Raw genomic sequence first — 27,051 nt, forward strand, 5'->3', positions numbered from 1 at the left:
ATCTTGAATTTTTCAGTAAAATGGATGGAGCTAGAAAACATCATATTGAGTGAGGTAACTCAGACCCAGAAAGACAATTATCACATGTACTTACTCCTATGCGGTTTTTAAACATAAAGCAAAGAAAGCCAGCCTACAAACCACAATCCCAGAGAACCTAGACAACAATGAGGACCCTAAGAGAGACATATATGGATCTAATCTACATGAGAAGTAAGAAAAGACAAGATCTCTTGAGTAAATTGGGAGCATGGGGACCATGGGAGAGGGTTGAAGGGGAGGGGAGAGGCAGGGAGGGGAGCAGAGAAAAATGTAGAGCTCAATAAAGTTAGTTGCAGTGTCAGGCTCAGCTAATACTGGCAGTAGTGCCATTTCCCAGTGACTTGCCAATTTGTCATCTAACTCCATAGCTCTGCTTAAAGACTTTTACCATGAAGGAGTAACTAAAAAAAGAGCTGCCTGTTATCTGAAATGGCTACTAAATATCCCTGGGTCCAGCTGCATGTGTCACCTATGACTTCGTGATGCTGTGTGGCTGGACATGAGGTTCTTCTTGCCCAGGTCTCCTCCTATGGGCTAATAGCAAGGCCTGTTGGCCGACTGTTGATTTCACTCTTCTTCCGTAACAGCTCCTCTTCACTTCAAACCCTTCAGCAATGTGGCCAGTGTAATGTTCTCCATCATTGTTATTAAGGGTGGCCGTGGAATTAAAAAAAAAGTATATACTGCAAACCCTCTCCTCTACCCTGATGGCTCAGAATCTCTCAGCAATGACCATAAACTCCATTTCAAATAAGTAGCTCTGTCCCCCACCCCCAGGCATCAAGGTTGAGCACCACATTCTAAAGTTATTATAGTGGTAAAGGTTCAGCATTAGATAATTTAGCACTTATATGGATTTCTTCCTTGGCAGCACTTTTCTATGTTTCAATTGTGTAAATTTTCTGTTCCTTAATACTATCATCTTTAGAGTAGTGCTTTAAACACTATCCAAAAAAGCAATAATATAGTCTGTGGATGTGTATGTGTGTGTGTGTGTGTGTGTGTGTGTGTGTGTGTGTGTGTATGCATGCATGTTTGTGTTGTGTGTGTAGCAAGCACTACACAGCAATTTGGAGTCTTCTTTATCAATTCCAGAAGTTATTTTAATGTATTAATTGAGTTTATGTGCTGTTCTCTATGGAAAGAAGACAAAATACTGACATCTACAAAACAAATACCCTTTAAATGGGTAGTAGCAGGTTAACAGAATATATAAATGTACAAAGCAAGATGCTATATCAACTCAAAGGAGAACTTTATGGATAATCTTGATTCTCAGTGTTTTCCATATTGTTGTGGTGACATGCATGGTACTTCTTTTATATTCTCTGATATGACATAATACCTCAAATAGATTTCTAGCTGGAAACAATTGATTTCATATAAAATTAAGAGTACGTTTTGTTGATAACATTAAAATTTGTTAATTTGACTATTAAATATTCAAATGTAACAACTTATTAAATAGTCAAATGTAACAAGTTTTAAATTAGCAAAATATTTAATACCAGTTAAGATTCTTTCGAGAATTATCTTTGGATCTTCTAAGGTGAACATAAAAGAATTAAATTTGTTTTTAATTTTCTTTGAAAATCAGAGAATATAAAGCTACTCTTTTCCCAGCGGTCATCTTGCAGTTTATTGTGTTGACTTGTTTCTGCTTAATTTCTTCTCATGTTTTACCATAAAACAGGCTTTAGAAAACAGCATGAAGTATGCAATTAATCCATTCCCCATATAGGAGTTTTAAAAGTCTCTTAAATATAAAACCTTTGACAAACATTTAGTTGTTTTGGTGTAATTCTCTTTTGAGTAAACTATTTACTATTTAATGCTCAGTGCTAGCAAACACGCAAAAGGCAGGTGTTCTCTGACTGGACATTGCAGAGCTGCTCAAGTAGCTTAAGATGTTAAGAGGTTGCCTCAGCATGATCACAATTGTTCTTGGCTGATCAAGATCAGACACTGTGGTATATCCCAAGTCATTTTATTCAGTATGTTTCAAAGTTGTCCTTAAAAGAAATACTAATGATAAGATTGCTTGTATTGAATTTCTTGATCATAAATATATTATAGACAATACCACATTGACTTGGTATGTATTTGCAGCTTTCCTAATTCCTAACTGGGCCATGAGGAGGGGAAAGTTCACAAATGAATCATTGAAGACACAAGCAAGTGAAGGACATCACTATTTTTACCTGTTCTTTGTCCCCAGAGTGCTTTGTTACAAACAGATTCATCTTCTCAAATTTCCTTTGACTACAATCCTCCCTTCACTTTCAGGGACTATATTAGATGAGCTCGTTACTCTAGTCCCTGTTGTATTTGCTCAGCTTTTCCTTCAGTAACACAATTTATTTTTATCTCAAAATTAGTACTAGCTTTGTGACTTTTGGCAACTCCGCATCACCTTCAAAGTCATCCTTGCCCTCACCTTTAGATACAGAATGTTCAAATTCAAACTATATTCCTTTTTGAAATACCAATTAGATTTAGAGGTGATATTAAGGTAAAATGGAAGTAGAAAACACTAGAGCTTTACCTAATAATGTTATCACCAATCTCCACGCCTCGGGACCAACTTAAAGTTGAAGCATCGTTCTAACAGCTCCTTCTAATATGTTCAATAACTCATTTTCCTTGAATGAGGTCCAAGGTACTTCTGATATTACTAACTTCTGCCTGATATTGAATCTTGTGAGTCTCCATTGTATCACGGGGTTGAATCTTATATTTTAGGAGTCGCTTTTAGCTCTTAGCATACTGGCCTTTCTCATCAAAATAGGGAAAGGTGTAGATTTTGTAAATGGAAAGAACATCTAATGTGAATACCAAATGAAAATTAGGCATCAAAGAAAGCCCATATCACAGAAGTATTGTTGCTTGTTATTTTACTTAAGTTTTTTGGATGGCTTCTGGTTTTCCCCAATGCATAGAACCTGGTGTTGAGGGGCTGAGTGATCTAAATAATATGAGTTTCAAATACCAGTAGGAAGTAGAAACAAGCTCCCAAGATGCTCTTCGGGATAAGTGGAATCTCCTCAGGAACCACTTCCCAGATCAATCCCGTCTGTCCATAAAAACACACTTAAATTTTCCTCCCCGAGCCTGCTGCTAGCAGTGGTACTCTCTTCCATTATGCATGAGTCTTAGCTTGTTGCACAAGCAAACAGCATAGTGTTCCATTAGTGATTTTCAATTTCATGCTAAGCTTTGCAATTTATTAGTGTTATTTAGGCTAATGTACTATTATTTTGCATATTTTATACCATTCGCTATTTATGCAATGTGATATTTGAGTATTTGGGATCAATAAGTCTAGTGTTTACAAATTTGTATGATTAAAGACTAATCTGGTTGACTTTCCTACATTGACTTTGTTATGAGAATTATTCTCTATGAAATGCATCATCTGTATTTTTTTATTAAATTTTGGACCAGTTTTTACAATGCTATATATTAATAAAGAATACTATCTCTTAGGAATATGAAATAACATGTGGGTCAGCTAAGATTATTTTTCATAAATATTGCTAGGAATCTAGGAAATCTATAGAATATGTATACTTAATTTGTCATATACACGCATTACTACAGTACTATGTTAGATACTGGAACACAAATTCTGCTAAATAACTTTTTAAATTTATATGTATATATATTAATGATTAGGGAAGGATTGTATGATGTATGTTTACATTTAGAATGTTTTGACATATAACAACCTCCCTGTCTAGCACACTTACCTTAAATTTTTTGTCGTTTGCCACCAAGTGCAAAGGAGAGCATAGAGATCAAGTTAGAGATCCTTTATCTGGGTTCCCATAACTAATAATGAACTCTCCTTGTGAATAAGATTGCCCCAGCAAGAAGTAAAGTTAGACTCATACTAAATATAAACCTGTCAAATATTTATTACAAAGACATGTTAATAATTATTAGAGATTGCTTCCTATGCACCCAGTTCTTGTTCAGACCATAAGAGAGCAAATGTACTTTCCCAGAGGAAGGACTGTCTATGGATAGAGCCTTCTATTCTATCCTATTGGAATCTTGTACCTTCCTTTGGAATTTTGGATTCTGGCTATTTCTCTCTGCACAGCTTTTCACTGATTATAAAAACTTCTGCTGTGCTCTATCTCATATGCATTCTTTCGTTCCTTCCCTGTGTTGCTCAAATGTAGGCATTTCTTACATGGTTTTTCTACTTGTTTTGCAATGCGGGGGATCTAAACCAAGGCCTCGTACATGCTGAGCAGGTGCTCTCCCACTGAGCCCCACCCGTCATCCTTCTTGTGTTTCAGTTTCTATCTCTTTTCTGAACATTCACTGTTCCCCTGACTATGTGATTTTCTATGAATAATATCACAATGTTAGAGATGTGTGTTGTCCAAACACTTGAGTTTGTCTAGAAATATATAGAATAAACCAAATAGGAAACTTTTTTGACATTTTAAATGCTACCTAACCTTTTACAAATCCAGATTTGGGGAAGAATACAATATTGCTGAATTCTTGAGCTTCTCTGATGGAGTGATGTAGAATATAAATTTCTAGGGAGAGTTAGAGTCCTGATATAACATTCAATGTCCTTGTAAGGTAATTTCTTGGAAGATTACTGTGAAACAAATCTAATTTTCCTATTGACTCAACTTAATGATTCAGTAATAGTTTCCTTGGAATTATTTTGGTCCAGTTTTTGGTGAACTGTGGAGAATAATAAAACTATTTTGCCTGAACCTGTGTTTACTCATCTCAGAGTTTCCCTTTATTATAAAGCAACTATTCTCATCATTTAGAGTTCAAGAATCCATTCTGTTAGGAAATGTTTTCTGGCCAATCATTTTGTAATAAAGGCCATGAACATAATGAGAACACACGCACACATACACACACATATACACATACGCAAATAAAATAAAATAAACCTCTGTGTTGTATACTGTTTTTGAGCTAAAGATCTGTTAGGACCATTGCCACAGGTTATTTTGATGTGTATGGTAGTCTGTGTTTCATATAAGAAACAGAATCTCAGTGTAGAAATGCCTTTAAATATAGAACCAATAAAGCAGTAACTGAAAAACTGCATGTTTAAAGAGAAGGTCACGATATAAACCAAATGACACAAGAAACCAAAATTGAGGTTTATACGCTGTATCTAGTAGGAAGGAGATGCCCTCAATCCCCGCATCCCCCACTAAAAGAATAACAACATGGGGCTTGCAGTAGTGGTCTTGCTGTCCTGAGGTGAGACCTTGCTGCTCTGAGAACACTAGCAGCTGTAAGCTTAGAGGAAATGGGCGGCTCCACAATTTCCATGTGGATGTATGTTAGATATGAATATCCTCTACATATGGGAAGCCTTACAGCAGGGAATGCAAATGAGTTAGTAACTTCACTCCTCATGCCCCTAAACCTTTAGCATTAGGTCATTTCTACTATTTAAATCTAGAAAACAAAAGAGTTTTTTATATCATTATTCCTGAAATTTAACATCTTTGGGGTAAAGGGAGACACTGAGGTCTGGTATCTAAAGGCTAAGGAGGTTTATTTTCATAGCTTGCAATGTGATCTCTCCTCCAACTTACCCAAGGCATGGCCTGCATTGGCTGCATGGCTTATCATGTGATGTGCCCTCTACCCTATTCTAGGCATGACCTGCACTGACTTCATGACTTACCATGTGATCTGTCCTCCACCCTATGCCTCGCCTGCATTGGCTGCATGGCTAACCATGTGTTCTGTCCTCCACCCTACTTTAGGGATTGCCTGTGTTGATTGCATGGCTTACAAGGTGATCTGTCCTCCATGCTGCCCTTATGCTTGACCTGCATTGGACACATTTTCTTTTCAGAGAAAGTTAAATCCATTAAGCAACCAATATCATTGCAATTGTTTGTTAGCATTCCCCGTTTTTCTGAGAACTTAATCTTTACCTCTGCCTGGAGTGATCACTTTATAGATCGTATACACAGATGAATATATATTTAGAGAAATACTGACTACATACTAGTATTTTCATCTGAATGGCACATATTTTCATAGATACACTGATAAAGACACTATATTTAAGCATTATTTTCTCTGTGTATACATATAATGTAATAATTTTATTAGTATGCAGTATTTATAGGTCTATTAATATTCCCAACCTAAAAGTTAGAACCTATTCTGAGATTTCTTTCAAAGATTATTCAAAAATACCCTTGAAAAGCATCACCTATAAGACTATAATTTTTGTCAGAGTCTCTTCTATGTATAATTACAAAGTCTTTATAAAACTGAACTCAAAATCCACAACGTCAATCCTTACACAATGGATATTATTTGCAACTGGATTTTGAACTGGAAAATTGTCTTATTTTTAAAACATTAATTGGGTGTACAGCACAAATGGAATGTTTGAGTGCTTTTAAAATGTGTGATTTATCCCTCCTTTGCCAACAGGCACATCAATACTCGACTGTTCTTAGAAATCATGGGGTTTAGAAGACTCTCATCTAAAAATGTATGTGAAGTAAGAAAGCATGAGATTTGCCAATGTCTGCAGAACCCCCTCTGGGCCTCTAAATTCACTAAGTACACAGGACCATATAATTTGAACTAGAATTTAAGCCAGAAGTTTTACGAGTGGTTTAATGACTCCGGCTTTACTAAAAATGGGTAAAACAGCAATGTTGGAAGGAGATGGCATGACACAGTTGGCTGCTGATGGATTCAGGAATGCAATCGTTTCCATGGTATCAATGAGTTAGATTCTCTGGGAAGATGTTCTAAGTTTCTATGAATGGCCTTCCTTCAGTGTGAGACAGAGAACAGCGGATGTACACTACGTAACTCAGTAATGGTTTACCCCAAATGGGATCAATCTTCCTCTGTCTACCCTAAACATTAATGAAAATCTGAGGGTTTTGATCATGACCTATCAAACATAATAAAAATCCAGGCAAACTTCAAAGTAAGTGACAGTGGCATTTAGATTTAGGAACATTCTTGTTGGAAGTAAGTAATAAATTAATAAAAATTGTAAACACCAAAATGCAAATGAATGACTCTAGTTAAGGAGAAAGTACCTTCAAAGGATGTATGGAAGGAATTTCTAGAAAATCTGGTGACCCGATGAGTGAGGGTCAGCCCTGAGTCTCCTAAGCTAACTTTTCAAAGCCTACTTGAGTCTGGAACATTTTAGATACTAGAGGATTAGGAAACAGAGACTGTGCAAGCTCATCCACAGCTGAAAAACCTGCAGATGCCTCGGGGAGTCAGCTGGATTAAACAGAGAGAACATCCCACACATCCATTTGTTTTGTGGGCCCCAGATAGAGAAGAAAAGAGGAAATGGTCTGGCAGAAAATTTACAGTTCACTTCTAAAGACTCACAGCAAGCACGCACATCTCAGCTACAGTCGGGGGTCACCTGGATAATTAGATCAGCACTCAAACAGGAGGAAAACTCCTCCATATCTGAGTCTACAACGAAAAAGGAAACACTGCCTTGCTAACCGACAAATAGAAATGGGACATATGTCACCCAAATCTCTGTAGAAATCAACTTCTTATTATAAAAGATGAAGCAACATCCTGAGAGACACATGGCCGCCTATCAACATCGTACTTGGACTATTAATTTCATTTGCATGTTGCGTGAATATGACTCATAAAAGTGCCTACAAGCTTTTTACAAAATTACATTGTTGCCCGAACTAAAGCATTTCCAGGGCTGACGAGCAAAGTCATTTCTCTATTGTTGTCACAGTAAGTTGTCTCAGGGAAAAAAAATAATAATAATCTCTAGAGAAAATGATTAATTAGATTTCAATTATGCTGCAGAAAAAAAATGTACTTTCCATACTCACCCTAAAAAGCATTATAGTGTTTCTTTAATGTGTTTAAAAATTCAAAAATGTTTTTAAAAGCCACTTAAAAAGTCAAAGCCAAAGCAAGCTAATGGAATAGGGTGTCATCCTTCAAGCTGATGTATGCTGCTTCCCCAGGTCTTTATGTATGACACTATGCAGACTTTGTTGATATTTTTCTGAATTATCTTTGAAAATTCTAAAACACTCATTAGGCTCTCTTGACAGATACACGAATAATCCGTAAGGCTCTGCCATAACTTAAAAAGAGGTCTTGACAAGGCAGAACTTCAGTCTGATGCATGGGGTTGTCTCTCTCTCTCTCTCTCTCTCTCTCTCTCTCTCTCTCTCTCTCTCTCTCTGTCTCTCTCTCTGTCTCTGTCTGTCTGTCTGTCTCCCCACTCTCCCATCTTTTTCCCCTCATACTCTCCCTTCATCCCCCAATTGCTTTGAGTTTGTTACACCCCTTCCTTACTGACGTTTTCATTTTCATATTTATCCTCATTTTCTTCAGTTCTCCTTAGTCCTATTTCCCATTTTCTTTTGCTTCTAGGTAACTCGTTCCACATTCTGGAAAAAACTGCAAATATGTTTCCAACAGCTTTAAGTATACTTTGTTAGTCAATATGGTTTGATTAACAAGAGATAAAATTTTAATAACACAGAATAAATCATCTTATATGTTGTTAATAGAAATTTGAGACATTTTCTATCAAATATGGCTTGAAATAAGTTTTTGGTATTTACTTCTTTCAAATGACATTTAAAGTTTTTTTAAATGACATTTGTTTGAAAAAGCTACATAGGAAGTTTATATTTCTCATAACTTTCAGGGTGTAACAAAATTTCTCTTTCTAAAGTGCAGAAATATATGTATTTTTCTGAAAGGTTCTTCAATTTTTTCACTCTGGTTGTGAGTCACCCTCATGGGTGTGGGGAACTGAACCCACATCCTCTAGACAAGCAGCGAGTGATCCTAACTACTGAACCATCTCTCCAAACTCCTTAACTCTAGTTGTTAAAATCTTCCATGACACTAAAGGAAATTTAGTTTTTACATGTTATATGTTATTTGCACAAATACATATATTCTCCTGGGTTATTCTTCTATTTAAATAATACTTATTTTTAACTGATACACAGAAGCACAACCAAATTTGCCAGTTTATGTGGCTTTGTTTCATGTTTCAATTTATGTTTCTGTTAGGTAATATTTAAATTGGGTTGCCTATGGTGATCTCCTCAAAGATTCAGCCTTTCTTTGTGCTTAAAACATTCAAAACCCTTTCTTTTAATCTCTTGAAATTATATACAGCATAAAAGTTTTCTATGTCCTTCTGCCATGCAAAAGCACCTAGTTTATTTATCTACTCATTGACTAATGCCCCCTTTCCCTCCTAACCCCTATGCTCCCTGGCCTCTAATAACTTTCTTCCAAGTGATAACTTATATGTAATTGGCGTTTGTATATTCCACATATGAGTAAGATCAGGCAGTACTTGTTTTTCTATGTCTAATGTATTTCACTTAACATGATCTCCAGCTCTATCTGTGATGCTTAAATGACAAAATTTCCCTCCTCTTATGACTGGATAGTGTTTGTATACGTACCACATTTTTTAAAATAATGATGGACATTAAAATTTTTGCCAGCTGGGAGCTATTAAGAATACTGTCTCAGTAATTACCTAAGTGTATCTCATCCATATACTAATTTTGTTTCATTTGGATTTAATTCTCTCAGGAATGAAAATTAATGGATCTAACGATAGTATTATTTCTAAACTTTTCATGGATCTTGATATTGATTTCCATAAGGGCCATGAGCGTTTGCATTTCTGTATCTGCAGTATTACTGCCAGCTTTGTCTTTCTAATATTGTTCGTTCTTGCTGGACAATGGTGACATCTCATAGCAGCTTTGACGTAGAATCTCCTGATTAGTGATGTTGAGGATATTTTTATATGCTTCTTAGGAAAAGTATACATCCTATTTGAGAAAGTTCTCTTTAGAAATATCATTGATTTGGGGATGGGGAATAGTTTTAGGGCTAGAACCCAGGATGTTAGTGAAATTCTATTGTCCTGAGCTATGTATTCAATGCATACTGCTCACTTTTTATGATTTAAGGTTTACTCTTAACTCTGAATTCCATACACATTCTGAACATCAACCACTTGTCATATGTGTCCTTTGGAGATCCTTTCTCGTGTTTACTAGGGTGCCTCTTTAGCCTGTCTCTTTCTTCTAGTATAATCTAGTTCCTTTTGTTATTGTTGATACTTATTAGTTTAGATTTTTGTTTTTGTCTCTTTCTTTTTCTCTCTCTCACACACACGTGCACGTACATGGCATGTGCATGTGCACACACACACACACACACACACACACACACACACACACACACATACACACCCCTCTATGCATTCCAGAATCTAGCATTTTACTTACAGCTTTGGTTTTTGCATGTAGATCCTACATCCATTTAGAGTGCTTGTTTAGCGGTTGAATGGCAGGGCTAGTGTGCATATCTGTGTATGGATATTCAATTTCTACTCCTCTTACTGAGAATTCTGCTATCTCACTTGCGTGTTCTTAGCCACCCTTGTCAAAGATCAGTTTGCTACATATGCATGGATTCACTCCTGGACTCTCTTCTGTTCCCTTTGTGTCTGTGCCCTTTTTCATGTCAACAATAGCTCTGACTATGAACTTTTTGAGCTATATGCAAATCTTGGGATTGAATTTTTTGGCTTCTATAAACAATGGCATTGATATTTCTATGGAGATGACGCTAAAATCTGTAGAAACTTTGGGTAATATGAATGTTTTAATAGTCTTGATGCTTCAAATTTATAAGTGTCTTTTCTTCTTTTCTGTTTTCCTTTCTTTTACTTTTTCTTTTTGGATGTATGGTTTTCATCTTGAGTAGTTTATTTAATAGTTTATTTGCAGATTTTGTTGTTAGAAAGTCTTACCTCTTTTGTTTAAATTTTGTTAGATTTTTACACTCTTTTAACTATCATAAATGAGATTGCTCTTGATATCTGGGTCTCATCATTGGCACTGGTAGAGTGTGGCATGAAGACTAAATGCCAGTTTGGTTCCCTTCAACAACCTTGCTGAGTCTTTTGATGGGCTTCAGCTGGCCTCTTTGGGATTTTCCTATTTAGGAGCTTTTATTCTTTTCTTATCTGGCTTTCCTGCTTGAACTTCTAATGCTATCATGAATAAAAACAATAGAAGTTGACATAAGTATCTTGCTCCAGATATTAGATATTTTTCAACTTTTCCATGAGTGGTAAAGTGTTAATTGTTGATTTATTAAAAATGACATTTATTATGTTGAGGTACATTCCTTCTATGCCAAATATGTATGACATTTTTACCATATAGTATGTTGAATTATATCAAAAGCCTTTTCTTTATCCTTCATTCCAGTAACACACTGTATTCTGTTTATTGACTTTTCCCATGTTGAACCTTCCTTGAATACCTGTGATGAATTTTCCTGAATTGTATTTAAATAGTATTTAATGTGTTTGCTATTGGATTTTGTTTTCCAGTATTCAATTTTTAACTTTGAAGTTATGTTAATCAAGAATATTAGCATGTCACTTTGTTTTCTTTCTTGTCCCTGTTTGGTTTTAATATCAAATAATGCTAGAATGTGCCCAGAAAAATCATGTATAGAATTTGCAGAGGGACTAGCCTTCTGCAGGTCACCACACAGACCTTTTATTCTAAGCTTTTATCAAAGCTTCTTTTTATTATTCTTTCTGTCCCTTATTCTACAATATTCTTTTTCTATTCCATCTTTCTGATGTTTCCCTTCTTTCTCCTTCCTCATGACTTCCTTCTAACTACTTTCTACTTCTCACTTCTTTATATTTTTCATTACAACTCTTTTAGCCCGTCAAAATCTTTCAAGCAATATAAAATTTACAATGTGGTAATGTTCTATTTTTGAAAAGAATGATTACAATGAATACAAATAAAAAACAACAGGTTTCTCATTTCCCTTACATGGTTAAACATTTTACATATTATAGGTGAAAAACAAGTTTGTCCCAAGAAGCAACATACTTTCATGTCCAAGCAACTTATTATAGATTAACAAAGTGTAAGCAAGCAAGGCATTTTTCTCAGCCAGGTCTTCTACTTGCAGGCTGCATTTTGTGATTACAAAGAAAGGACCAACCACTTAGTTATTGATCCCAAAGGAAATCTTATTGAAAAAATCTTAAGGGAATTATAAATTTAGAATTTCATATATGAAAAACCATCTGTCAGCTCTCCTTTAGGTCCTTGGTGCATACCCACTTATCAATAGCATTTTATATCAGGAAGTTAAGGGCAGAAATGGCAACAAGTAATTAATCTTCACTTTTTATCACCAACCCATCCTAGCAAGACAGGTAGTTCACCCAGCAGTAACCAGGCTATCATTGTTTTGTCTCCCTGATCTCACCTAGTCCCTTGGCCAACTATTAAAAGTGTGCCTTTATCAACTTTACATTGTTCCCCAAGATTTCCTACCTCAAAACCATTAGCAAAATTCACCTTAACTTAACCCTACTAACAATTCTAAATTCTAAATTCTAAATTCTTTCTAAAGGTGCTGGTTGAATCATTAATCTGCTCCAGCAACAATGCTTGGAAAAAGTCAATCCCTATTATTTTAAGTACCAGTAACTGTGCCCAGTGAAGGACTAGAAAACCCCTGAGGGTTTTCATATAAGCCATCGATTATGAGGGGAGAGTGGCACGGTGACCATGAAGACAACAATCAGAGCTATGCTCAATGATAGCATGAGGTCCTCCGGACAGAGTCCTCAGGACGTTATCTCTCCAAGGCTTACACAGGTGTGGCTTTTCAGACCTCCCAGCCATGTTCCATGAGTTCTAATATTGCTTGTTGGTCCCCTCATATGGCCCCCACATAGAATATTTTAAGAATAATTGATATTGGTTCTTGAAATATTTGGAAAGCTAAGGAAGTTGGCTCGGAGGTAAGAGTGCTTGATGCACAAGCATGACAACGAGAATTCACATCCCCAGAACCCACCTAAATGCTGAGTTGGCTGCAAGTACCAACAGCCCCAGCACTCCTAAGGGCAAGAAACAGGACGATCATTCTGCTTAATAACTGCAGCCTAATTCCAGGTTCATACAGCAGGACCCCAACCTCTTCCTTTGGCCTCTATGCATATACATGGTTGTGTACAACTGCACACACACATACATACACCACACACAGACTAATCATACACATGGGGGGAGAGAGAATAAAATAGAAACAAATAAATGGATAAACTATTGGATGGAGTTCAGAGTGAAGCCATCTATCTGGTCCTGGATTTTTCATTGGTGGAGAGATTTTATAGCTGGCACAATCTCTTTGCTTACTATTGACCTGCTCATACACTCTCTTTCCTCAAGGTTCAGTCTTAGTAAAGGACAAAGTCAAGGAATTTGTCCAACTTTAGGTTACCAGATCAACTGAGGCACAGTTACTTTAATGTCTTAAAGTAGAGAAGTTGAAGTTGATTTGATATTGAAATCTTTATGAAAATATTATGGGTGAACAGCTTTGCATAGAAGCTTCCTCTTTTGGTTCCTTGAAATCTTTCTAAGATATAGTTTCTTAAGTGTGTTTCCCCTTATATTCAATTTTCTACTTAATTCCACCCCACACTTTCAGCATTATGTAATTCACATGTTACATTGCTAGAGAAGGTAAGCAGCCTCGGGCTGACATGGTTTGCTGCTGAAGGGGGGACTAGGTAGGATGGACCAGGGATGAGAACGATTAGGAAAGAGCCAGCTCTTTGTCATAGCACATCACTCCTGAGCCAGCGATCTATTGGCCACTGAGTTGATTTTGCAACTCCTGTCATGCCACCTCCTCAAGAAATGCCTCTTCAACCGATGACACCTAAGTGTCAGCACACTGCAAAGGACTCTCGGGAACTACTTTTGTGCCCTGCATGAGATCCACTTGCTTTTACAAGGGTACTTTCAGGGTAGGCAGAGGCTTGCTGTGAAGATGTACAGACCTGATTTTGATCCCTAAAAAACACGGAAAATGGCCTGTCATAGTGGCATGCACTTGTAATCCTAAGTACAATGCACTTGTACTGGCAAAACAGAAAGACCAGTGAATCTTTGGGGACCGCTAGCCCATCCAACTTTATGTAACTGGTGAAGTCTAGGCCAAAGATAGATTATCTTAAAAAGTAATGTAGATAACCTTCAAGGAACAACATTGGAGAGGATTACCTCTGACTTTTACATGTATGAGTTCTCTCTCTCTCTTTCTCCCTCTCTCTCTCCCCCTCTCTCTCTTAGAGGCCACCCTCCTTACATTTGTTAGGGAAAATCTGTCTCTTTCCATGAGGTCCAAGTTATTTTAGCATTTATGCTCCCATACCTTCCCCAAAACTCCATCATTAAGCCTGCCATAGGACCCAGTTGTAGTGGTCTCTGTCCCAACTTCAATTATCCAGACTGGACATACATCATCACAGGTAGAAATGGATAGCATCATTCGTGCTCTGCAAATAGAAGACATTAATGAAAGTTATCCTTTGCCAGAATGAACTTTTACAAGGGTCTCTCTTCTGTGCTGTAGGATAGGTACATCGTGTTTGACCTGGCATTGCAACTGAGAACTAAGGCCCACATACAGGTAACATGTGAGCAAATTCATGACTTGGAGATAATAATAATATTCAGAGGAAATAACAGACCCAATTTAAGGAAAATAAGCTTTTGTCTAACTAAAGATTTGATGAGGGAAGCATGCAAAGCAGTGCAAACTTGGAGCCCTTGTTGTCTTTCCCTGAACTCTAAACTGCTTGGAGGCCTACTGTGTGCAATTAATACGATGTCTATTAAGATTTATATGAAACCTATGAAACTATGTATCTCTAGACATGCTTCTCCATGCATGAAGAATGTCTGACCAATAGATTTAAAGTACGTCTAGAGGGGCTGGAGAGATGACTCAGCCAAGAACAGGACTCCATGCTCTTGCAGAGGACGTGGGTTTGGTTTCTCTTACCCAATCATGACTCATAAGAGCTTGTAACATCAGTCCCAGAACACGTCTTTTTCTTTCCTCCATGGTCACCAGGCATATGAGCAGGACATTTCATATATATATGTATATATATATATATATATATATATATATATATATGTGTGTGTGTGTGTGTGTGTGTGTGTGTGTATACATATATATGTATATATACATATATATATGAAAGAAAAACACTCATACCTATAAAAGAAAATGCAAGATATCTTTAAAGCTAAAATAAAATAAAATGACTTCTAGAGCCACTAGTCTGCTACTTGAGAGTAGCACCAGACTCAAAGATCTGGTCTTTCAGTTACTTTCAGTAACTCAGGACTTCTTTGGTACCTGGGGTGAGGTTCTAATGAGATAGTTATTGAAGCATTAGCAATGCACAGCATTTTGTATAGAATGCATTTTTCTTTAGAGCCAAGAGTTAGGCTTATATTGCATTCCAGTAATTTGGAGCATGATAGCTTCTGAACATGCAAAGCAGAATACATAGCAAAGGACGGACACTCTATCAACAGCGCAAATGGCTCTCACACCTCAGCGCCAACAGGAGCTGTGGATCGCCATCAGTTTGTTTATTTTTTCTTCTCACATTGAAACCTTGGTCTTAGCATAGAGTGGGGAACCCTGATGGCTCCTTGGCCTTGAGAGGGAGGGAGGGGAGGTATGGGTGGAGGGAAGGGGAGGGAAGGGGGAGAAGGAGGGGCGGGAAGGGGGAGGAGGAGCGGAGGGAGATGGAAATTTTTAAATATAAAAAAAAATAAAAAAAAAACAAAAAAAAAGAGAAAGCTTTCAATTGGTATAAGTGCTACTTCATTTTTGTCAACTTGACCCAAACTGAGCCTTATCTGGGAAGAGAGAACCTCAATTGAGAAATCTGCTCAACCTGATTGACTTGAGGGCATGTCCGAGGGCTCATTTTCTTGATTGCACATTAACACAGAAGAACCCAACCCACTGGGATGCTGAGCAGGTGAAGCAGGGCTGTGAATGAAAGGTAGCTGAGCAAGTCAGAGGAAGCAAGCCAGCAAGCAGAATTCCTCCCATGCTTGCTTCACTTTCTGCTTTGGCTTCCTTTGAGGAAGGGCCTGAAAGCCAAATAAATCCTTTCATGCCCATATTGCTTTGGGTCTGTGTTTTATCACAGTAACAGTGTATATTCTTTGTAAGTAGGGCTGGGTTTCACAGAGACATTTTTTTTTTTTACCACATACAGCCTATACTTTGACCATGTTCACTCCTATACCTTGCCCTTCCCCAGCCTCCAGACTTCCTGGCCACCTTTCTTTCTCTGCACATTTCCATTGCTTTTTTTTTCTAGTATTGTATGTGCACATGTATATGCATGACCCAGTGCATGTATAGGTGTGAATGCCTTGTATGTGTACATGTACATGTATGACCGGGTGTGTGTGTGTCAGTATAAATGTCTTACATGTGCACATGTATATGCAAGACCAGGTGCGTGTATAGGTGTGAATGTCTTGTATGTCCATAGAGTACGGAACTTTATGTAGGTTATCTTCCTTTACAGCTCTCCACTTTATTTTATATTTATTTTTTAAAATATTTTTATGTACTATAGGAGCTTTGCCTGAGATATGTTTATATACCATGTGCATGCCTGGTACCTATAGAGGCCAGAAGACTTCACCAGATCCTCTGGAAATATGGTCAGAAATGGCTTTAAGGTGCCTTGTGGTGCTGAGAATCAAACCTAAGTCCTCTAGTGTTCTTAACTGCTCAGCCATTGCCACAGCCATCACTACAGCCCCTGGATAGTCTCACTTTTATTTTCATGTCATATAAATAACATACGCACACAATGAAAAAAATAACATGTAATGTTGTCTTTCTCAGATTGGCTTGGTTTTTTTTGTTTTTTGTTTTTGTTTTTGTTTTTGTTTTTTTTTTTTTTGCACAATATGATGCTCTGCCCTTGCATCCATTATCCAGGAAATGGAATAATTTCATTCTTCATTATGGCTGAATAAGATGCCATTGCTACAGATACCATATTTTCTCGGTTCATTCAACTGTTGATGGACGGTTAAGCTGAGTCTATAACACGGCTATTGCAAAAGGTGGTATAATAAATATAAGTATACAAAGATCTCTGTGGCGTGCTAGCATAGAATTCTCTGGTAAATACCAGGGAATAATTTAGCTGGGTTGTACTGCGGTTCTCCTGTTGGGTTGGTTGTTGTTGTTTTGTTTTGTTTCGTTATGAGGGACTCTGTACTAACTTCTGTAATGGCCTGTCCAATTTACATTCCCTATAGCAATATGAGGCTTCTCTTTCACCCACATTTTCGCCAGCATTTATTTGTTTTCTGATGTTTCTTAATGACAGTTATTCTAGCTGCAAAGGGAGAGAATTTCACCATAATTTGATTTGCATTACTTTGATAGCTAAGGATGGTGTACATTTTTCACATATTTAACTGGTTTTTTTATCAGTTTTAAATGTCTGATTAATTAATTTTTTGATTGGGTTATTTATTTATTATTTTGCTCTTTAGTCCTTTCTACATACTAAATACTGATCTGTCAGATATATAGTTGCCAAAAATTTCTCCCATTCTTTATGTTGTCTCTTCACTCAATTAATCATTTCCTTTGCTAGCCAGAGGCTTTAAGTTCGTGGAATCACATGTGTTAAATCTTTGTTTAATTTTTTTGGAGCCAGTGAAATCGTGTTTTAGAAAGTCTTTGCCTGTATCTATCTCAAAATATTTTCCTCCTGCAGCTTCAAAAGTTCAGATACTGCATGAAGGTTTTTGACCCACTTTGAATTGGTTTCTGCACAATGTGAGAGATAGGTGTCTAGTTCCATTCTTTCACAATGGATATCCAGTCTCCCCAACACCATCTTTTAACCAATGTATGTTTGGAGCATCTTTTTAAAAAATTTAGGTAGCTGTAGCTGTGTGGGTTTATTTCTAGGTCCTCTATTCTGTCCAGCTGGTGGACATTTCTTTTTGTACAGTACCATGCTGGTTTTGTTACTATAGATCTCAAGTATAGCTGAAAATATGGCATTGTGCTACTGCCAAAATCATTCTTTTTGTTCAGATGGCTTTGGCTGCCTGGAGTCTTTTGTGCTTGCATGTGAATTTTAGGATTATGGTTTTGTGTTTGAGCAAAGAATGTAATTAAAATGTTAGTGGGAATCAAACTGAACCCATAGATAACTTTTAGTGATACAGCCACCAGGCCTTCCATTGCATGAGCTTGAAAGGTCTGTCTATGTTCTATTAATCTCTATGTTCTATTAAAATGAAGAGTGTCTGTTATGGTGTTTCCAGGAGTTTACTCTTGAGGTAGGGGACTGACACGATGGATCAATGCATTTTTTTAAAAAAATTTGTTTGTTGCCAAAGATTCTTGACCACCTCGGTTCTGCCCCTGGGTCCCACAGTAGAAGGAGACAACTGACTTCTCCAAATACTTCTCTAATATGTGAACATATAACACTATTGTCTTTTTAAAAGACTTAAGTAATACCTACATTTTACCAAAACCAATCAAAATAGCTGGTGTATATGTTTCACCATTTCTTACGTGCTAAGCATATCATCTCATTTACTATCCCAAAATAATATAAAGTCACTGTCATAATCTACCCCTGCTTGAGATAACAAACAAATGTCTGTGAAGGTCAAGAATCCAGAGACAGTAACAGTGATTGCACAGGCATAATGGGCATCCTTAATGCCATCAAACTGTATTCTTAAAAACAATTAAGGGTGGGCAAGATGGCTCAGAAGGTAAGGGCACCTACCCTCAAAGTTGGCATCCTGAATCGGATCCACAGTAGGTCTCACATGTGAATAGGAGAGAATTAACTTCTCCTAGTTGTTCACTGGCCTCCATGTATGCTCCACAGTACATTCATGCTCCCAGACTCATGCACAACAATTCAATAAATATACAAAGCTGGCTAAGATGGTAAATGCCATGTTATAATCATTCTACCATGGTGAAAGCAATAAATATGACACTAATCAATAATTCCAGGAAAAAAACATACAGTATGGGATTTCTTAAAGATTAAAGTCACCACAGGGCTATGATAATTCTTTCAGGCTAGGAAAGAAAGAGCCATTCCTAAAACAAGTTTCCCATTTGCTGATTACATACTTTGAAGCAACTAGAAACTGAAGCTTACAAAAAATTATTGATTGATTGACTATTAGCTAGAGACTTCATGGATATGTGACATATGCAGGATCACCTAACAGGACGATGTGTTCACACAACAAACAGTAAAAAAAGGATAGCTAATACTCTAGTTTCTAATTTAAAAGTTCTTTGCTTTATAGTAACTTTTATGGAGCACTGTAGGTTGCCAAATTAGAATTATTCACGAAACTCTTGAAATGACATTGGATTATATGTGTTTAAGCCATGTTCTATGAAAATATAAATGATCCTATAACATTTGCAATCTAATCGGAATTCATCTTATAAGGGCAATCTCCAAACACGTTTGCTGATTTTGTTAATTATATCACTCTCGTTGACTTTCTCAGCTCACTTTCACTTTTGGTGAAGAGACACTTGTGACATTTAGTGTTTAATGTCATTAGCTTTCTTTCTGAGATGGGAGAGAATATTGTTCAGGGATTTTGAAACCTAATGCGAACAAGTGCAGGATATAGGTACATCTGTTGACTACATGCATGCTAAACAATCATCATTGCTAGGGAATCACAGCAATCTAGGGAAGGGCAGTGCACTAGGAAGAAAGGGTCCAAGAGGGTTAAATGGGGGGTGCCTGGGCAGATTACTTTGCCCAGCATGCTCTAATATCTCTTTCCAACGTGTATTGGCAAGCGACATTGAGCAATCTTGATAAGGCTGATTTAATTAAAACGCTGTAAGCATAGGTCTCTGCCTTTGTGAAAGAGAAGAATTCCATCAAAAGAATTTTATTACAAACCTAGCAGGATTTTTTAAAATACTTTATTCTCTTGTAGCTATCCCACTGCTCGCTATATGACTGGAAGTATGGCCCAACCACTCAGTTCTTAATAAGGGCTTTTAAAAATCACAGCATGTTCTTCTGTCCCCAGTACAGGATGAATGTGACATCAGGGACACAAATATCATTACCTTGATAAATTACTGACGGCATAATGATTATGGAAATTGTCATCGACTGATCATCAGTCACAATTTATTTCAAATCAATGTCTACGATTTGTAGACTGGATGGAAGTTTTATCAAAACCCCTCTGGTGGAGTGCGGCTCTTTGGGAGCTCAGTTTCTCAGAAGAACGTTCCAGCTCTTTCGTGCGTCATCTGCTGTTCGTGAAGGGAACCTCTCAACAGTTCCATGGCCTCAAGCAATCCAAATTAGTGGGAAGGACACTGGGCTACTGCCCATGTCTAGGCAAATTTGTGGAGAAAGGCAGTTTAATTTAAGAACCAGTAAATGTGCACACTGCAGAATCCATCCCTAGACAGTTTCCTTCACCCTCTTCTCCAACTGGCAGTAAATGATGATGGCTGACTTTACAATGCTATTAAGTTGCAAATAAATCAGTGCAAAATCATGGCACAATAAGCATGTGTGTCTTCAAGCCAAGTTAAGTAGCAGGATTTTGCCTGCTTTTGTCTGACTATTGCTAGTGCTTCATTATTTTTTTTTCCTCAGCACGTTTAACCTCTCAAGTCATTTGAGGTCAGCAGGGTCCAAGCAATCAATCTCTGCGGGGTATTTATATACCGTTTGTCTAATTTTTAAGTTAGTCATAATATATTAAGGTCACAAGGTAACCCATGTCAACGCTAGCTGATGATGAATGTATATAAGGGGACGTCTCTCCACCAAGCCTGCCTCCTCAGACTCAGATCATCCCCAGTAAACAGGCCACTTCACCAGGTACAGAGATTTGACTGAAATACCAGCAAAACCAATTTTTTAACTGCATCTTCAATTTTTGCTACTTTTCATGAGAACTGAAATAATCTGTTGCATATCTAGTTTTGTCGGCATAGAGAAGCTGATGCAGAAAATTATAAAAGGAAACAAACAGGTGTGCACTGAATTCTGTTTTAATTTTCTGTTATAACGATGGATTTTTACGAAATTTTGTGTATGTGTATATGTCTGGAGAGCTGTGCTCATGTGTGCGGGTACCTGTAGAGGGCAGAGACATTGGGCCCTCTGGTACTGTAGTTAGAAATGGCTGTGAGTGACTTGACATCAATACAGGAACATAACTGAAATCCCTTGAAATAGAAGACTATGCCCTAAAATTCAGTTTTTTTTTAAATGTTTGTATAATTGATTGGGTTTTCCTATAACTGGTTTGTGAATTGCATATTCTGTTAATAAGTGTCCTCTAAGGGCTGTGAGAAAGAAGTAAAAAAAAAAAAACAATGAGGGAAGGGAGTAAGTAAGCATACGGGAAGGGGAGAAGATGGAGAGAAGTCAAGCTTCCACGTTCGTGTCTTTCTGTGGAAGCTGAAAGAACTTGTTGCTTATCCACTTCTGTTGGGATAGACAGGCTACAGAAAAATATGGCAGGAAACAAATATATGAGCGCTGAGTTGAGTCCTATTTTGTGTAATAATTTTAATGAATATCTTTTTCAAAAAAGCATATTAAAACATTGGCCAACGAAAGTAGAGTCACTAGTCTATCGATTCCCCATGTTTGATACCATGGTGATGAATGCTAAATTATTCCCAACAGGTACTTGAATGGCTGTTAAATTCATCTTGAATCTCAGACCTCTGCTCTGGACGTACTAGAAAAAAGTCAGTGCTCATCAGTGAGTGGCAAATTTGGTGTCTATGAGACCATCGGCTTCTGGATAGAGTAGGAGGCAACACCAAGTTGTCCTTTATTGGCTAGTATTTCAAGTTTAACTGTTCAGTTGACGAGTATTTACGGACCCCCTGCTTTTTTGGGGAGAGACATAAACAAGGCAAGGATAAAGCTACACACATAAGCTTAGTTCAAATATCACCAATGCCTTTTAGAAAATTGGGTGATAGAAAATTGTGGGAGGATTCGATTTGGGAGTTTAGAAAAAGAAAACGTTACGGAAGAGAAATAATCTAAAATGAGCGTAGGAACAAATCAGGAAAAAGTTTGGAGCTTGGGGAAGAAAGTAAATGAGAAGACGGAACTTCCAGTAAAAAGAAGAACAGAGTACCTCGAGGGCTGGAGGGGATGAGGTCTCAGCAGTCACAGAAAGAATGCAGACTTTCCTCGTGTGTGACAGGGCAGCCGTTGGTGATGCTGGAGAGCAGGGCCCTGTAATTGCACTTCCAGGACTTCCATGACTTCCATGATTGTCTGCTGAGGGGGAGGAGTACAGTAAGGATTGCTGTAGGAGCAGTCACTATGCAGTGGCAGCTAGAGAGGCGAGGCCAAGACATTGTGCCATGTGCTGGAACAACCATGGGATTTGATAACATGGTGCCCTTGGCTGATACGGCCCTTCAAATGTGGTTTTACATGTTTGATTGGCATTTGTGTGCACTGATAATCTTCATTTGATTATGAAATAGATTGAAGATTCAACCCAAATACGTTGTGTGATTTATTTACTTTGTCCTCTGCCATAGTCTTGCTTTCAGGAGGTTATAGAGACACCAGGGCGGGATAATCTGAGACATGTGTCATAACATAATTATTTCTAAGTGATACTGATGGGGAAACTGACTGCTGGGCTATTGCTCTGGGTGCCACAGTATGACTGCCCTACCCACGGCTGTTCATAAAGTATCACATCACACAGGATACTGTGGAGAAATGGCAGAGCATGCAAGGAAGGAAGAGGTCAACTCCTGCTCACATGTGACTTACAGTTTCATGTAGAGCTAGGACATGTGACAGATCACGTTATTACACCAGGTACCATTCTCTCATCCAAGCCGGTACCTAAGGACTTGTGAGGGAAGGGCAGGCGAATGGGAGAAAAGAAGAGAGAGAGAGAGAGAGAGAGAGAGAGAGAGAGAGAGAGAAAGAAGGGGGAAGGCAGGCGAATGGGAGAAAAGAAGAGAGAGAGAGAGAGAACGAGGATATAACAAAGAGCAAGCATAAGAAAGTGACGAAAAGAAGATAGAAGTAGAAGAGAATAAAGAAATTAGATACTTAGGAAGATAATGAGAAAGAATAATCAGAAGAAAATAAGACTAAATAAATATAGTCGGGGCAGGCTAATTTGATAGATAATATAGAGAAGAAAGAAAGAAAGAAAGAAAGAAAGAAAGAAAGAAAGAAAGAACTCAGAGGAAAAGAAAACCAGCAAGCCTAAATCCTATCAAAAGAGATGGACCAGACTGGGGCAGAGAACTCACACGGGCCGCTGTGTTATAATGGAACAGTGGGAATGAGGCAAGAAAAGAAAATTGGAAGCAGATTGTGGAGGGCTTAATGCCTGATGAGGAATGTAGACTTTGTTCTGTTGGTATTGGGCAATTCTTGCCGAGTTCGGAGGGAAGGAGACACGTGATGGAGAGGTATTTGGGGAGATTAACCTGAGGGTTGTGTGCAGGCCAGGAGATGACTCAAAAAACAGCTGGGAGAGGTAACTAGACTCGAGAGCCATTTTGATTTGGCTGGTTCTGAGCTTCCAAAGTGAAATCATTGTATGACTATGTCAGAACTCCCTCTCCTGCCTCTCTCCATTTGAGCTCTCTAATAAAGCGATTGCTTCTATCAAGTCCTTCGTGTAAAATTAAAACAAATAATCCCCTTCCACCCCCCCCCCACACACACAGAAAAAAACTATCTGCCCTTTTCTCCATTATTTTCTTGATTCATAGTGACAAGCTAACTAAAAAAGCTGACAAGGACATAGGAGAAGCATGGGAAATTATGAAAACAAGCGAGTGTTTGGCTAAGGAACTGTTTATCACTGCGCCTCTCATCATTATGAGTTAATTACAGGCTCTCAGCAAATACCCCATTGTGAGCTCAGAGGTGCAATATGTTTTATTTGAAAAAGTGAAATAGTGGTTTCCTTTCCAGCGTTCGGTCGCGTTTCCTGCTATTTTAAGGCTACTCAGTGGTACCAATGTACGTTGACAACCAATTATCCCAGCATGCCTTCACAGTGTATTTTAACTATAACGCTTTTTAAAAGCTTGAATTGCCAAAAAAACAGAGTTCTGTCTTAATTGATCAGATGTGCATCTAGAGTTGTCTGAACACAGTGTGTGCAATATCCGAATAAATTATAAATTAACTGACTTACGTGAACTGGGGAGAAGGGAGGCACACCTGTTGGAAAGAGAAACATCGAACTTCTTCCTCACAGAATTTCCCCCATGCTGTTTCTTTTCTTCACTTCCGAGAAAAGGTCATGTGTAGTGTTGGGATCTCACTAAAGTCACGAATAAAAAGGCACCCATAGGCTGTCCTCCGTAAGTTCTTCATCTGGTTTACAAAACAAAGCAGTTGCTAAAGATTATTATTATAGCTGTGAATGGTGTAAATCTCAGATATTGCTGACACCACCATATTCTCTAGATTTTGTGTGTGTGCGTGCGCGCATGTGTGTGTGCATGCGGGTGGCTCTGTACACACATGCTTGTGTGGATGTGTGCATGTGGGTGCCTGTGGAGGCTTGAGGTCAAGTAAGGCATCTCTCTCAATTACTCTGTACTTTCATTTTTAGTGCACTTGGGCTGGATCTCATTGATTAGGCAGGACTGGCCAGCCAATAAGCTCCAGGGCTCCAACTGTCGCTGTCAGCACTGGGGTTGCAGAGGGATATCAATGAGGCTGGCTATTGTGTGACTGCTAGGGACCTGCACTCTGCTACCCAGGCTTGTATCATGAGTACTTTTCCGTCTGAACCCTCTTCCCAGCCCCTATGCCCCACTGTATTTGGTAAGCTTGATCCAAAAGTGCTCAAAGCCGTCTTCCAAACAAAAGGTGACTTTCAAAAGTAAAACATTCCCCTGTTCACATTATCCTACTGTCTGTTAACTGCAATCGTTGTTTAAAAGCTGGCTCCTATGATTGATCCGGGCACAGAGCCGTTGCTTCATTTACTTTGGTTTGATTTTTTTTTCTTGCTGTCCCAGTTGGCCTCTCCCAAGTAGGAAAGTCAGACAGTAGTTACCACTGTGGAAAGGAAAGATAAGCTGAAAACTGTGGGATGTATTTTTTTTTCTTAGACTCCTTTGCCAAGTGTTACACAACTGTATCGAATTTCTTTAGACGTTGATAATGAGAAACAGATACTTCCATGGAAATAGAACCAAGAGATTTGCAGTAATAGATGATTTCAGAAAGACACATGGTTCTAAATGGCACTAAGATTATGAGCTTTAGGGTTCGGAATCTTTCATTTTTTTCATGTTTGAGTAGGTCCTATGGTTGATTATCAGGTTGAGGAAGGGCGGAGGCCCCGTCTGCCGATTATAAATGTGCATGTGTGTAAAATTTTCACACATAATATAATATTTCAAAGTTATTTTTATGGAGGCTCAGGGGTCCCAGAACTTAAACAAAACTGCTGATGACTGGCTCCAAGAATTACTTAGAAGAAATCATAGTTATTTTTTACGTCCCAAGGAGTCATTTGCAGACTTTCAGGCTACAGATCACATAATGTTTATTTATTCAGCTGGCTTTGGAGATTTGAACAATATTTGGAAGCACACGAGTCTTTGCCCCGCTTAATAAAAGTATGCTCAGAGGTATAGCTACAGCCTTGCTATATCCAAAAGGTTCCCACAAGCAGGGGTGGGTATTAGTAAAAATGTAATTCAGAAATTAAAAGAACACAAGTCCAGAAAAAAATCACCTTACATCGTCTTTAAGAAATCTTTATTAAGCCCTATGTCCTCTGTGCTACAAAGCTAAGATGTATATTTTACAAGAACACTGCAAAAATGTAACTTTGCATTATTCTTTCTGATCATCTGTAACAAACAAGACCTCGTCCATCTCCTAAGAATGATATTTAACATGAGACGTGTAATTTAGTTGGTATTAATAGTAAGCTTTATGTCACAAAGTCAGCTCATTCGTTTCTTCGAGAGAAGGTGCAATAAATATTTCATGGCTCTGGTTCCTGAGGAACATTCTCCTTTCAAATGTGAAGCAATCATTTTAGTGTGCGTGCCAATCAGAAGTCTTTAGCAGATGTAAAATGCATCTTTTTTTACTGCCTTTGGACGTATAAGGAAGTTGAGATGCAACTGAAATATTTATTACGTAGACAATGCGCAACAAGGCTGGGAAAGCTGAAGATTTCAGTCATATTTCTTTGGTTAGTTCTTTCTTTGGTTTTCATTCCTTCACTTTCTTATTTCTATCAAAGCTCCTAATATTTCCAAAGTCCATGACTGGTCAAAATGTCTTTCTTCCATAGTTTTCAATTTTTTTTTGCAAATTTTTCACAACTTTAACATCCCCTAATCTTTACTTTGGTTAGTTCGACAATGGCTTAAAGGATCCACATCCATTTAATTAGTAACTGTATTGTGATACTACTGACAAATTTAGCTGCGTATAAAAGGACTTCTTCAATATTAATTTGTCTGGTTGGGATTAAAACTATTATATTTTGTGTTGCTGTTTAAGATGTTTTGAGCATTATTGCTTGGTCATTCAACAAAGAAGATATTTAAATAAACAATAGGTCAGGCGGTGGTAGCCTAATAAATGCCTTTAATTGCATCACTTGGTAGGCAGAGTCAGGAGGATCTCTGTGAGTTTGAGGCCAGTATGGTCTACAAAGCAAGTTCCAGGACAGCTAGGGCTGTTACATGAAGAAACCCTGTCTTGAAAAACAAAACAAAAGGAAACAAAAAGCAATGAGTTTTAATCAAACAAATTTACCACACAAACACACATATATGTACAAGAAGAAACTATCTTTTCTAAAGATACTTTCTAGACAGAACAATGTATAAAATAGCTGAGGGTCATAGTTCACCATATGCTAACATCATAATTTTCCATAAGTCCTATAATTTTATGAAAAATAATAAAAATTTAAAATTTCATGCAATCAGTTCAGCTGACACACTGAAAATATTTCATTCTTTTTTTCCCATGTCTTTTCTAGTATTTTT

At 37.7% G+C, this 27,051-nt stretch overlaps 1 long non-coding RNA gene across 1 annotated transcript; it reads right to left on the reverse strand.

Moving 5' to 3' along the window:
* Positions 1 to 15,123: 15,123 nt before the first annotated feature.
* On the reverse strand, positions 15,124 to 24,579 carry LOC119811090. Its single transcript, XR_005284930.1, has 3 exons — positions 24,216 to 24,579; positions 22,167 to 22,309; positions 15,124 to 15,186 (listed from the first exon to the last, which is right to left on the reverse strand). It is a non-coding gene; the product is annotated as an uncharacterized LOC119811090 (long non-coding RNA).
* Positions 24,580 to 27,051: the final 2,472 nt, after the last annotated feature.

The sequence above is a fragment of the Arvicola amphibius genome, chromosome 4 (assembly GCF_903992535.2).
Source record: "Arvicola amphibius chromosome 4, mArvAmp1.2, whole genome shotgun sequence".
Taxonomy (NCBI): domain Eukaryota; kingdom Metazoa; phylum Chordata; class Mammalia; order Rodentia; family Cricetidae; genus Arvicola; species Arvicola amphibius.